The sequence below is a fragment of the Schistocerca cancellata genome, chromosome 2, assembly GCF_023864275.1.
Source record: "Schistocerca cancellata isolate TAMUIC-IGC-003103 chromosome 2, iqSchCanc2.1, whole genome shotgun sequence".
NCBI lineage: Eukaryota > Metazoa > Arthropoda > Insecta > Orthoptera > Acrididae > Schistocerca > Schistocerca cancellata.
The window spans coordinates 108,281,133-108,297,194 of NC_064627.1; positions in this window are offsets into that span (position 1 = coordinate 108,281,133).

Below are 16,062 nucleotides of genomic sequence, written 5' to 3' on the forward strand. Positions count from 1 at the left end.
CGATTCCGGGAGAAATTCTCCACCACATGACCGACAAACAAGAAACTATGTAAACTACCAACAGAACGACAGACCTGAATTCCATCAGAACTGGCGGGATTCAAACAGAGCAGGGCACTTTTGACAACGTGAATTTGTAGAAGTTAGACCTCCAAATCCCAATAACGACGCACACCAACAAAGGAACAGACAATGACTCGCACCGCAGCCAGCCACACGCGCCGGCTGGCTCAGAGAAAAATAACATAGACGCTAACCTTGAGACAAATTTTAGCACTCCTCACCGATGTATACCGTATGATAATTCCGTTCAAGTTGAACTTCTGTGTACTAGGAAGAGTATAGGTTTACACCACATTTCACATGTAAAACCATTTATTGAAAGATAATCTGCTTTTTAACTTTGTCTTTGCCATATAACGTTTCACTTTACATCGCTAGTATGCTTTGTCAGACTTAGAATCTGTTTGCGGTGTTTCTGTTTCATATCTGCACAGTTTTTCTGAATTATTCTGTAAAGTAAAACATGTTTTAGTAGTAACTTTTGTGGTATATTTACAATGACACAGCCTTTTCCATAGCACAACAATCCGTTACAGCACAGTACTTTCTTCATCACGGCAATAAGCGTAATAGGTAAGATATCTATACGCAATGCATTTCACTTTTGTTTATCATGAGGTAAGTACATTGGCTTCTGCAGAACTTAGCTTTCGGAGGAAAATAACTACGACACTTCCACAGAGATTATCTTACAAGATGCACATTTAGCGCTACACGACACGCATTTGAGTGCTTAATTTTGTACTTAAACCATTTATTTTTCAAGATTTTTGAAATACAAAGAAAGTTTTCTGTGATCCATTTCATTCCATTGCTGTAATCTGTAACACCTGAGGGTATAATTACATTAATCCACAGGGGGGTACACGCCTGCTTTGTGTACCATGTGTTTGGCAAGCACAAGGAGCCCTAGGTAATATGGTATTTGCTTATACAACTTTACACATCGGTACCATATTTCTCTAACATACAAATTACACAGCTATCTGATCATTTAACTGAGAGATAAACATTTTTATTACGTCAGTGACACATGTTTACGCAATTACAGAGTTGGATTACTTCACACTTACGAAATTGTATTTTGTCTGTACTGTGTGAACTGTTCATACTTTTTCGGACCCATTGTGATACTATGAGAGCTTTGAATGATGTATTTGGTATGAGATCATAATTTTTAAAGTACGTTTGAGGTACATGACACTACTGAAATGAGCAGAGAATTTTCTTTAGGTTTTGAAATTATTGCAGAAAGCTACGACGTTTTTGAGATTTGACTGAACTGTTATGATGTTATTTTTACGATGACGATGTGTATTATGCTGCTGAGGTATGTTTATGATTAATAGGCTGATGCTATATGAGTTATTTGATTATGCTACGTATCTCTTATGATGAAATATTGAAGAAGTGTCGACGAATATGTATATGTATAATGAGGTAAGGAATAATGAGTAGTGGTTAGGGACTCTGGTTTGTGAATAAGGATGTTGGGAACCAAGAATCGTACTTTAAGAATTATGAAGTGTATGTAAATGCGTGAATGTATTACAATGGAGACGAAAATTTTTTGGACACCGTTATATTCAAAAGATTTTGTTTCTACACATTTGCAACGCAAATTCTCGACCCGTGAAATTTTGTATATGAGACTGGTACTGTAGCAGAAACTGCTGTCGTAAATATTTCCATAAGAAAGATAAGTGACCACCTGCACGTAATGCATCGTGGGCACCCAGCTGTGTCAGACGCCTGGAGAACAAGCCATTAAGGTGTGCCTTTTCGGAAGCACAGGTAGAAGAAAAAAGGGAGGCCATTATCCTCGATATTGACATTTCCTTGTTGAAAGCATACTGTGGAGCTCGTAATTTATGATATTTACTGAAATGCCTAATGAAACGATGAGCAACATTTCATGGCTATTGTCTTGCTAGTTGAGAAAAATGCCATATGGCTTGCTTTATGTATTTATTTACACATTTTGTTTAACATCAAGTTTCTAGCTGCACTGCAGCATTGGTTAAAATAAAATTTTATAGATGTACTAATTTAAATATTTTATGCCTACAGACCCAGTAAAGAATAACTTTGATGTACTTCAAAAAAATGAGGGAGCACAAAAAGACATTTCCCTTGACAGGAATTGCGTACAGAATTTTCTGTTCAAGTACTTGGTAATTTCTTTTGTAGAATAAATTGTGATGCATCACTCTAGTGTTAAGATGTGACATAGGTATTAAACATGGCCATTTTTACTGTAATATTTTTTCTGCTTGAGCTTTGTCATGTATAGATATAAGTTTTATATTTTTTATATTTTTTATATTTGCTGCTGCTGTTTGCCAGGCATAGTCTACTGAATTTTAATTTGTCTTACTCTTCTAAGCTAGTTTTACTACTGATTTATTTTTCTTGTTTGCTGCACAGTGCCTTATCTTAGTTGTAATATTGTTGCTTCACCAATTTCCATTTTTTTGTCATTGCTGTTTGTATTAATTGTTTTGTGCTGCTGCAATCTCTCATCCCGTAGTTTATGCATCTGAGCTCTGTAGATTTAAGTTAGCTTAAGAGGGGGGTTGACTATATAAGAAACTAATTATGATGAATTGGAAGAAATGCATTGAGAAGCTATAAGAGAATGGTGTGGTCAAAAAAAAAAAAGAATTTTGAAAGAGGATATGAACAAAAAAAGTAGGGTTTAGGGACAACAGGTTTAGGTAGGATTTTCTTGGAAATAAATGTTGAGGTAAGATTATGGTAAATAAATAATGAGGTAAGAAATGTGTGAACAGAATACAGAAAGCATGCTTGGATAGAATTTTTTGGCTGGAGCAAATATCGAAATAAGACGAAAGATCTATGGAATGAAGTATTGGGTTGGACTGCAGTACCAAATGTTACACTGAAAACGAATCCTGTCCTTTCCTTTTGTGTTATTCCACTATGTGTTTGTGTACCCTTGTGTATTTGTTTTCTTCCTGTCTCTGTGTAGTTTCATAGAATTTTTTCTTCTTCTAATACTAAGCTACATTCAGTATGATGAGGAATTCTGTTATCCTCAAATATAATTGGCATTAATAATATGTTATGTACCTTGTAAAGATGCTTAGACATTATTTATTCTGTTTTGTTTTAATGCTCATGTGTAAAGTTGATGTTTCAAAAGTTATTCTGATCTTTTATGTACGTACTCATGTCATAATTCCTATAACCCTGATGTATATGTTATTTCGATTCTTTTGTAAAGCTTGTACTACAAATGTTATCTGTATTGTCATGTTCTTTAATGATGTTTTCTGTATCTTTTTAATGGTATTCTTATGTTACAAAATTGTAATTGACACCAGTTCATCATATTAGTAACTTGTAAGTTACATTTCACTGCACAGGTTTCTGTTGGTCATAGTATATGCACAATATGTGAGAAGTAGGGACTGTTAGTGTTTGCACATGTGTTAATAATTCAGCAAGGGACTGGATAACAGCATTGCTGGTTCTAAGGACAATTCCAAAAACTTTGTGAGTGCACAAGTGGTGGTTATGGACTTGCTATATTATCTGCAAGACTCTGCAATGGTGATTGTGCACCTGCACAGTCACAACAGATGGCTGCTGGCCATCTCCACAAGGACTGCAGAGGGTCTGCATCTTTGATGACTCACCAATACCATTATTTCTACAAGGACTACAGTGGGTCTGCATCTTGATGACTCACCAATACTATTATTTCTACAAGGACTACAGTGGGTCTACACCTTTGATGACTCACCAATACCATTGTTTCTACAAGGACTGAAGTGAGTCTTCACCTCTGGTGGCCCACCAATACCATACTCTCTACCAGGACTACAGTGGGTCTGCTTGTGATGACCTACCTACCAATATTCTTCAAAAGTTCGAATGACTCTGCTGTGGGTTTGCTCTGTTGTGGCCCATTACCTGTCTGCATGTCAAGAGTCAGCACTGTCTTTCCGTTGGAAGGACAACACTACTTCTTTAAGACTGCATGAAAATCCACTACTTCTGTGTGCATTGTCTTTTACAGCTCAGACTTTGAGAAAAGAAACGGCAGTTTCACAGTGATGAATTATCAGATTGTCTTCATGGACTGTGAGAAAATTTTAGCTTTTGACCAACATTGTATTAATAAGTGTGTGCATTTGATATTTTTCTTACTGTAATTATGAAAAAATTTTTAAAATCATTATTGGCCACTGCCCAAAACAATTTGTAAAATTTTTTGTGGGGAGCATGGGGGCTATGTAAGTAGGCTGTTTATGTTTTCTTATTGGCAACGTTACATAGCGCTCTGTATGAAAATCACTGGCTGTGCTGTGTGCAGTCTGTGGCTAGTTTACATTGTTGTCTGCCATTGTAGTGTTGGGCAGCGGCAGTTGGATGTGAACAGTGCGTAGCATTGTGCAGTTGGAGGTGAGCCGCCAGCAGTGGGGGATGTGGGGAGAGAGATGGCGGACTTTTGATAATTTGTAATACTGGATATTATGAACTACTATATATATTATGACTGTTAAGGTAAATACATTGTTTGTTCTCTATTATCATCTTTCAATTGCTAACTATGCCTATCAGTAGTTAGTGCCTTCTGTAGTTTGAATCTTTTATTTAGCTGGCAATAGTGGCGCTCGCTGTATTGCAGTAGTTCGAGTAACGAAGATTTTTGTGAGGTAAGTGATTTGTGAAAGGTATAGTTTAATGTTTGTCTGGGCCATTCTTTTGTAGGGATTTTTGATAATCACATTGCGTTGGGCTAAAATTATTGTGTGTCAGTTTAAGCACAGTCGTGTATAATTGTTGTAAGGGGACGTTTCAAACTCTTATAACTGCCATCTGGTTTCTGTGCAAATTTTCGCTCCATGTATTTTACCCTGCCACCTTCAGAATTTGAAAGAGATTATTAAAGTCAAGATTCTCATAAGGTTTCTCTAAGTCGACAAATGCTAGAAACGTAGGTTTGCCTTTCCTTTATCTATTTCCTAAGGTAAGTCGAAGGGTCAGTATTGCGTCACATGTTCCAACATTTCTACAGAATCCAAACTGATCTTCCCTGAGGTCGGCTTCTGCTAGTTTTTCCATTCGTCTGTAAAGAATTTGTGTGATTATTTCGTAGCCGTGGCTTATTAAACTGATAGTTCTGTAATTTTCACATCTGTCAACATCTGCTTCCTTTGGGTTTGGAATAATTATATTCTTCTTGAAGTCTGAGGGTATATCGCCTGTCTCATACATTTGCTCACCAGATGGTAGAGTTTTGTCAGGGATGGCTCACCCAACGCGCTCAGTGGTTCTAATGGAGTGTTGCCTACTCCCGGGACCTTGTTTCGACTTAGGTCTTTCAGTGCTCTGTCAAATTCTTCATGCAGTATCATATCTCCTTCAGCTAGATCTTCTTACATTTCCACAATATTATACTCAAGTACATCGCCCTTTTAGCCAGATCCCATTTTCTTAAATTTCCACCTTTTTGCAGTTTCTTCAGTTTTAATCTATAGTTTATAACCAATAGATCGTGGTCAAAGCCCACATCTGCCCCTGGAAATGTCTTGCAATTTAAAAGATGTTTCCTTAATATCTGTCTTACCATTATATAATCTATCTGAAACTTTCCAGTATCTCCAGGCTTCTTTTATGATTCTTTAACTATGTGTAAGGTATGATTAAGTTATACTCTGTGCAAAATTCTACTAGGCAGCTTCCTCTTTCATATCTTACCCCATTCCATAATTAGCTACTACGTTTCCTTCTCTTCCTTATCCTAATATCGAATTCCAGGCACCCTTGACTATAAAATTTTCGTCTCCCTTCACTATCTGAATAATTTCTTTTATCTCATCATGCATTTCACCAATCTCTTCATCATCTGCAGAGGTAGTTGGCATATAAATTTGTACTACTGTGGTAGGCGTGGTCTTCATGTCTATCTTGGTCACAATAAGCATTCACTATCCTGTTTGTAGTAGCTTACTTGCACTCCTATTTTTTACTCATTAAGATACCTACTCCTGCAATACCCCCATTTGATTTTGTATTTCTAAGCCTGTCTTCACCTGACCAGAAGTCTTGTTCCTCCTGCCATCGAACATTAGTAATTCCTACTATATCTAACATTAACCTGTCCATTTCCCTTTTTAAATTTTCTAACCTACCTGCACAATTAAAGGATCTGACATTCCATGCTCTGATCCATAGAACGCCAGATTTCTGTTAATGATGATTTCTTTCTGCTGATAATGACGCCCTCCTGAGTAGTTCCCACCCAGAGATCTGAATAGGGGACTATTTTACATCCAGAATATTTTACCCAAGAGTACGCTATCATCATTTAACCATATAGTAAAGCTGCAGGCCCTTGGGAAAAATAATGTCTATAGTTTCCCCTTGCTTTCAGCTGTTCACAGTACCAGCACAAAAAGACCATCTTTGTTAGTGTCACAAGGCCAGATCAGTCAAACATGCAGGCCGTTGCCCCTGCAACTACTGAAATGGCAGCTGCCCCACTTCAGGAACCAACATTTGTCTGTCCTGTCAAGAGATACCCCTCCATCATGGTAGCACCTACAGTATGTCAATGTGTATCGCTGAGGCACACAAGCCTCCCAGCCTCCCCACCAATGACAAGGTCCATGGTTCAAGGGAGTGGGGAGGGGTGAAAAACGGAAAAAAATCAAAAATCTAATAGAAATTATTTCTTAATAGATGGAGCCACTTCTAAGTACATCAGCTTCAATAAATTTATTTGAATGTATTTAGAATAACTAGATTGTTTCTAAGAGTATGGAAATTTTGGCGATGTTAATAAAGATAGTAATGTATGGTTTAAAAGAAATGATATTGAAGAAATTTTAGAATATCAATGATCATGTGATGCTATCAGAATAAATTTTGATGTTAATGACAAAATACGGGTGATAGATTTAATAAATTTAAACAGCAATTTAAAAATGCTGTCTTAAGACTTCCATCTTAATTGTACTTCTATTAACAATTTATGACTTTATTGTCTTTTTTCCTCATTAAAACTTACAGTTGCAAAATAATTTAAAAAATAAGTCACACTTCATTTTGCCATCAGTTAGAAAAACTGGTGAATATAAACTGCAAAATAAAGTTATTTAATGAGAAAAAGTTGATGATTTGCAAAATGAAGTTGAAACTATGAAAAATAATAACTGAGTTTGTTTGATTTTGGCTGTGATATAATTCAAGAGAAAAAAGTAATAATTGACAAACATACCAGTACTCCCACTTTTAATTGAGATAAACATAGTGAATTTACTTTAATTAATAAAAATCTCATGTTGCAATATCCATATGATGTTATAAGAATGCAGCATATATCTGTAAATTGTAGGTTAAGGAACTACAAGTAGATTATACAGAAAAGGAAGTAATTATGGAATAAGAAGTCCAAATTCAATAAATCTATATAACTTCCTGAAAGGAAGATTACAAATAACTTCTCAAGGAAATCAAGTTTAAGTGAAGATATTCTTATAAGAAAAATAATTTAACGTTGAAGTAGGTTATTAATTATTTGTCAATATAAAATTTCCCTATCTCTGTTTCATATTTAAAAATCATATAATAACTATACCTATTTTTAAAAATGTTTAGTAAGTAAAACTCACAAAATCTATCACTTAATTCCATCAAATCAAAGCCTTGGATAAAAATGTACTCAGTCTTCTTTATTAAAACAGTTAGGATACTTAATATTATAATCAGTATCAATTTGGCTTAAAGTATCAGTTACAGCTTGAATTTATGTATAAAAACTGTTATTAAGATTTTAAAAAATATCATTACTTTTATTTACTCATCTGTTATGTGAATTATCGAAACTGACATCAATTAATGTACACTTGGTGGTCTTTCATTTTCAAAACTTCTTCAACAAGATTTGTATCAAGATTTTTTGTGTTTCGTAGTTCTTCTTTTAATTTATATGTGATTGGATAAGAGTGAATAACACCTTCAATTTAAAAAAATGCTGTTTAACAACTGGCTGTGTATCCTTTTTCAAAAACTCCTTTAAGTTTACTGATTCTAACTTTGACTCCATTTTGTAAATTTATTTTTATCTTTAGCTGTTGGTAGGTAATTCCTTTCATTGACATGTATTGCTTTAATTTTTATTGTTGAATGTTTTGTGGTATTATATCCATCAACTAATTTCGAAACTAGGTTCACCCACTTAGAATTTTCGTGAAGAGAAGAATTTCCCCACATCTTTTCTTTAAGTGTTCTGTTAACTCGCTCTGCAACAGATACTCTTAATTCTGTAAAAGCTGTATAATGATTGATATATTTTTTCATCAATCTGTACCATAAAATTCTTTTACATTGTCTGTTCATAAATTTTTTGGGTTAGTACCTTCTCTAAATAATGTTTCGAAATTGCCCAAGCAATTTTAGAAAAAAGCATTTATAACAGTTAATAAAAATTTAAATCCTTTATTTATTTTTGAAATTCCTTTCAGATTACCTGAATCCACTTCTACAAGGTCCTCTTGTCATAAGTCATTTGTTGGAAGAGAAATAAAATTTTTTCATTTAAATTTTCTTCTACTGATTTGTGTAATTCATAAGCAATTTCTTCATGAATATTAGAGGTGAGAAACTTGCTCACCCTATAACCTACAAACATTTTTCCACTAATTTACTCTCTTTAGTTTTACATAGAGTACAAACGCCTTCAATTATTTGACATGCATTTTATTTAGTTGGTACCTTCTGAGGATTATTGTGTTTTAGTAAACTTTTTGCATTTCAAATAATAGGTATGGTTTTAAATTTATGTAGAACAAAAATTTATAAGATTTAAATTATATCATCAAATATAATTAAATTTATATCAACTGGTATTTTTTCTTTATTGTTTAATTTTAGTGTTAGAAAACATGATTATTATTTATTTAATTTATTTTAAGTTCTGTCTTCTTTATGTAAAAAAATATTTAATGGTAAATGGGTAGATTATTTCAGTTAAGTGATAAGTCATCTATTCTTAAAAAAGATTCATTCTTCCCATAAAAGGAACATATAAAAATGTTTTACAAGTTGGTTTTTATTCAGCCTTCTTAACTCCAAATATAACATTGAAAAATTTTACTGTGATAGAGGATCAATAGAAATGTCTGTTGGTCAATATAGTTTAAGAAATTTAGAAAAGAATTGAATTGAAAAAGCCAAATTTTAGGATTTCTTTACTAAATTATTGAAGCTAATAAAAAACTGTTACTAGGTATGTTCCTAAAGTTATTTTATGTCAATTAATTAATATAAAGTTTAATATTGGTGATGGATTGTTTGTTAAACATAGTAATCACTTTCATGGATAAACTAATGTTATTGCTTCATTTAAACCAAATGCTTAATTTGGAAGACCAATAATTTATGAACCACATTATCCTGTAGATACTCTTATTTTTGATCCTATTCAAGATTTAGATATTACTGTAACTGACAAAGTGTAATCTCAATTACTTTAATGGTGCTTATGTATCAATTGTATTAAAAATTCTTAATAAATTTATACCTTAATAAATCATGAACACAGAAGATAGTTAACCAGTTTACTGATTCCTTGTGAATGAAGAAAGAATAAATACACTCAACAAGGTTAGAGAGACTGAAATAAATATTGGACATGGATGGGTTCAGCTGAATCGTGCATAATTATACATGAATTTTTAATTAGAATTTTTATAGCTAATCCCAATGGATCAGAAACAGACTATCCCACATATAATGTAAAATGCCGCAAAAAGTTGAGTGATTATTATTTGGCAAAAGATTTTTGTTTTATGACCATAAAGAAAGGAAATCATACATCCTCTTATTTCATCAACAGCTACATCATATTTGACTTGATCTGTTACTGACAAAGTGAGTTTTGAATGACTTATTCTTCATAATAGAGAAATAATGAGTAAGAAAAATAAAGTACTTTATCAACTACCAATGCTTGTTGGATTTTTTAAAGAGAATAAAGAAATTATGTGAGATTTAACAGTAATTTTTACTGGGTCTTCTAGTTCTGGAGGTGCAATTCCTATATGGTCTGATAATAATGATGCTGGAGGTGAAATTAAAGATACACATCCTAAGGAATGAGAAATTGTAATAGAATCGATGGAAATTCATGTAACAATTGTTAAAAGTGGACTGAATTACAAGTTAGACCAAGGAGGAAATATTCTGAAACATCCAAAAGTTCTGAAAGCTTCTTATGAACTACAAACTGTAGAAGCTGCAGTATTGAGTGGTAAGAAAAATTTCAAACTAGATATCAGAAATTACTAAAACTCAGTGGAATTTGATATGCCACATTTCGTAATCGTTGCGTTTTGGAATAGCAAAAATAATCAGTTACTTCACTCTTCATTATTCGACCACATTAGTATACAAATATATACTTGAAAAACGGAAGAAACGAAATTTTCCCACAGGAAATGTGGAATATTAACCCTGCAAATAATTATCTCATTGGATACAATTTTAAACATGTTACACTACTCAACTAAGCCTTTGTCATAACTACATATAATTTCATAACAAACTATCCTATCAATGTGATTAATGTGACTTATGGAAAGAATATTTTAAGTTCATAGGAAACGACTATGAAACTTTGTGCAACTTTTAATGATAAAATTCATACAGATAGTTTAGCAGATGTAACAATGTGTGGTCAAAAAATATAACTTATGATACACAGTATAGAATACTTACAGAAAATTTTTAAGTATAAGTGACTAAAAAATTAGAAAAAGTTAAAGAAATATTTACAGCTTGCTTGCATTTCATTTTGAAGTATTTTCAAAAAGATATAGAAAATAGAAACTTAAAAATTCAGTATGTCAATTCGAAATGATATCCGATTCTATTCTTCTCAATAGTTCTTTTTATGTAGGTTATGTTAGCATTTTGAATTTTCAGATCACTTAAATTTGCATCAGACTGATGAAAGTTTACAGCTTATTAACAAATGGTAGCATGCAGTCTCTATAAAAATATAATATGCTGTTCGTGGCATGCATTCTGTCACTTTCATTCAGAGTTGACGCTAAAGTACGTTCCAATGAAAATAATAGGGGAACATGTTTCACTTTAAAAAAAAAAAAATTATTTTTCAGCTGTTTTCAGTATTCACACTAACTTTCAGTTGTTACATTTCATAACTTCAAGTAAAACACGAAAATGTGATGAAAATAATTTATTTACATAGAGGAGAAACTGATGAAAATAGTGCTTTTAGAAAGTACTTTGTCACTCGCTTACCAACTATAGATACGATCTTGAGTTTCTTTACTCTGTCAAACCTCTAAACTGAATATGTAGACTGAAGGTGTTTTGCTATTACTGGACAAATTCATCAAAGATCAGTGGTTGGGGAGGGGGGATAGGCATTTTCCCTCTCTTCTCTATGATTTATCACCATCCCACAGGTGGTTTTAAGACCTATCCCAAAGAGTGGGTGATGTGTTTCAGCTCAAAATATTGGAGTACTCTGTAGCTCAGAGGCAAATATTCATGTTGCACTGATGTACTTGGTCTATAGAATAAACTGAGTCAAAAGTGTTAAATGGCACTTTTACACTTTTTGAGATGAATTTTTATTTTCGTATTAAATTCTATACTCTTATAAATGGACAATACCAAACAACTAAAGCTGTCTGGTCTGTCAAGAGACATAGAATATTAACAAAGTTCATAAAGATAAGTATTGAAAAGACAGATTATGTTGGATCTGAAAAAAATACTGTAAAAAAGTAAATTTACTTGTGAATGTGATAGAACTGGTAATAAGACTTCTCTCAAAAAATATTTAGAATCGACAGTTCATAAAAGTCTTATGGTTGGGGAAATTTTGGGTAAGGAATAGATTTTTTACATTCACCTTAATGCAATTTATTTATTTTGTTATGTTCACATTTTCCAAAACAATATTACATTTTATTTTGTTAAGTTCACCTTTTGTAAAAAAAATTTAAATTTTATTTTGTTACATTCACATTTTATACGAAAAAATTATTTATTTTGATAATTAGTGGAAATGACACGAAATCTATTCTTTTTTATTAATTTTTCTAAGTAATTTAAAAGAAATTAAGTGAGTTGTTCCTGATAAGTGGATTATAATAGATGAAAATTGTGGGTTCTGGGTACATTTTCATTTTCTAGTGAACAAATGAGTGAAACAAATGAGTGAGCTAGGAAAGGAAAAATGAGCCAGAACCTACACTTTTCATCAACTGTAATGATGGAGAAGGAAATGCATGTATCTCTGGGTACAACATAATGAACCAGTTATTGTAGTGGAAGCTAAAATAAGGAGGCTGAGATGGGCTGAGAACATCTACAGAAGAGAAGCGGGATAAACATTGAGAGATGTCTCAGAGAAGGAACCAGAAAGGTGGAGACCATCAGGCAAACAGAATATAAGATGGGGAGTGCAGGTGGCCAACGACCTTTATATACTTGGAGCAATGGACGAAAAAGAGACGAAAATAAGAACCGCAAGAGGGGCTGAATTACGAACATCCACAGATTTATTATAATAGCCGAAAGAGCAATATAGGCCAAACCGTTTATAATAGCGATTACAAGCCAGAAACTACAACACTCATTTGATATAAAGTGTGATACTCGACAGAACGCTATGTGGGATGCTACTTGGCAAGACCAAAAACCAACTGCTGTTAATGAGGCCAGGTGAGTAAGAGTAAAGAGTGAGTGAGTGCATGGTATCCGAGGGAGCATGACCACTAATGGAAGATGAAACTTGAAAAAATGCGTTGCTGATCAACAGTTTACATCTATCAGGTTATCCTTCATTCAGAGGCTGTTGCACGCAGCGACCGTTATTGTGATTTGTAAATAATACATCTCAGCTATCACTCGTCCCTTGGAATATTTATTGGCAGCTCTAGATTTCGTCTAGCAACTAGCCATTCTCAATCCACTATCCTATTTTGGTGAATGCATTTATTGCCTGTTAGTCTGAACTGTGTACAAGGCCAGACCAACAGGCATTTTACCCCTTTAGTTGTTGTTCAATTTCCAAAAAATTCGCAACACTGTTTATAATATCTGACTGAGAAATCTAATACCTGTTTCCGTATATGTAGGTTCAAAATTCCCTTAATTGTGACATATTTTCAAAAGCCCTTTTATACCCTATCTGACGCCGTTAGTATTAGTATTTCTTAAAACGTGCCTACAAAATAAGATCCACATGCTTCCCAAATGCTGGCCAATGACGAGTCAGTGAATCAGTCTGGCCCTATTTCCGTCCCCCCACCCCTCCCCCACCCCTCCCTTAATGGTTGAATTCCCAAAAACAGTGAAACACGTATTTTTTCATTTTTAACCAAGTAGCAAGATTCAAATTTTAATAGAGTTAGCTTGGAAAATGCTTTCATAATAAGTACTTCATAAAACATTTCGTCCCCTGTTTCACCCCCTTAGGGGCACGATTCCCACAAACACTAACATATTTTTTTTAAATTTCTAATCTAGAAGTCAAATACCAACGTTCATAGATGTGGCCTTAAAAATACATTAATAGTTCTCTAATAGTAATTCACTTTAAAATTTCACCCATTATTTCACCACCAAAGACGCTAAATTTCCAAAAATGCTAAAATAAGTATTTCTTTATTTCTGACCAAGAGACCAAATACCAATTTTTGTGGGTATAGCTTCAAAATTCCCTTCATAGCGACACATTTTCTAAAATTTTTCATCTCCTATTTCATCTCCTTAGGGGTGGAATTTCGAAAACTCCTTTCTTAAAGGATGCTTATCATATGAGAACTACACCCTTGGCAAATTTGAGTTTCTATCCTTAGTGGTTGGGGCTGGGCGATACTGCGTTAGTGAGTGAGTCTGTCAGTGGGGATATTGCCTTTTAAATATAGAGTTTCGGCTTGGGATGTAGATCTCATTTCACACATAACGTCAAAATTCCTTATTATGGATCTTATAGCCTGTTGTACTTCGATTCTAAGGTTACCTTAGTTGGATTATTCTTCAGTTCTCTCATTACAGTGAAATGAATTTCTAATGCTTTCTTACGACAAAATACTGTGTTCCTGACATACTGAAGACACAGTTCTTAAAGTTGAGCTCAACACACACCATCCGCTGGGGCCCCTATATTGGAACATCTTGCATGGTGTGAGAGTGCATTCCTCCATGTTCTCTGCTGACGATTGGGTTCAGCAGGTTTCCAACTGTGCTGCTAAATCCCTCGCATTCATCACGTTCGTTCGGCTTTATGTTTTATTGGTGTCTGATATGCACTATGATCCGAAAAAAATAGCGCCAAAAGTCGCAGGTGACAACTGCGTGGATTGTCTCCATTTGTAAATAAATCCTGTGCATCGTACTCGATGTTGTCATGAATGTGTGAGAGCAGGCCATCGTATTCAGGTGTAGGTTTATATTTCCTGTCTGTATTTCTAGCTCCTCACTGAAACTGCAGTTTCGGTATTCTTCTTTACTGTGAAGTATGCGATTAAAAAATTCCTGCAAAGATATCTTTTGCTTAAAATTGTTGCATAACTGTCTCTTTTCAGCTCTAAAAAGTTATTTTTTCGCGATACATCTGCATCTACATATATACTTCGCAAGCCGCCTTGCGTTGTCTGGTGGAGGATACTTCGTGTATCACAGTCATTTCCTCCCTTTCTCTTCTTGTCGCGAATGGTTCCCGACAAGAACGTCTGCCGGTAAACCTCCGTGTGGGCTTGAATCTCTGTAATTCTATTTCATGAGCTTTTCGCGAGATATGCGTACCAGGAAATAACATATGTTTCACGCTCCTAGGAACATACGCCGTCGGAACTTGAACAGTAAACAGTGATGCAGAACGCCTCTCTTGCAGTACCTGCCACTGGAGCTGGTTGATCATCTTCCTACACTTTCATGGTTACTAAAATAGTCTGTAACGAAACGTGCTGCTCTTCTTTGGATTCATTTATTTATTCTATCAATCCTATCTGGCGCGGATCCTATAGTGATGAGCAATATTCAAATACTGGTCGAACGAGTGTTTTGTAAGCTATCTCTTTTGTTGATGGAATACGTTTCCTGAGGATCTTCCAATGACTCTCAGCCCGACATCTGCCTTTCCTGCGATTAGTTTTGCGTGGTTATTTCACTTTCAATCCGTACGTACCGAACTCCTAGATATGTTATGTAAGTAATTGCTTCCACTGACTGTTCTGCAATTGTGTAATCATACAGTAATGGATTTTTCCGTCGACGTACACACAATACGTTCCATTTATTAATGTTGATGTCTGAAAGTACCTTTATATAAGGTGGGATAAATAGAACTAGCCTGGAAAATACTTGTAAGACTGACACAAAACTAAAACTTGTTAATGAATAGGAAAAGTGCCCTTCACAGAAAATGCTGGAACCGGCAATTTCGATTTGCCATTCATTTGATGTCACATGCCTGCGTATGTGAATCCCCTGCGTGCTCTCTCACGACTATTTCGCTGTGTCGTCATGTTTAAGTGAATGTGAAGCGCAGATGTGTTGAATGCAACACAAAATGGTGCTCACGATAAAACAGCGCTAGTTCATTGACGAGCGTCATACGTATGCACAACTGCTTGCGTAAGAGACTGGAAGTATTTTCAAAGAGTCTCCAGCAAATCCTGCAGTGCAGTAATTAGTGGCAAAATGGAGTAAAACGTACCCTATAGCAAATAAAAAACGAAATTATCAGAAAAGAGTTCGAATACCACAACACTGCTTAAGTAAATGAATACCAGCGAAGCCTCAATGTAGGTATGAATTAAGGGACTGTAGTGTAGAAACATTTTCAGAAAGGACCTGTATCTGTAGCCATAAAAATTTACTGTTGTGTATGAGTTAAAGTGTCTAAACGAACTTCCGGGTGTTCAGTTCTGTTGGTGGTTTCTGAGTGAAGTGAACTCTAGACTTTAAGGTCCTGAGTGT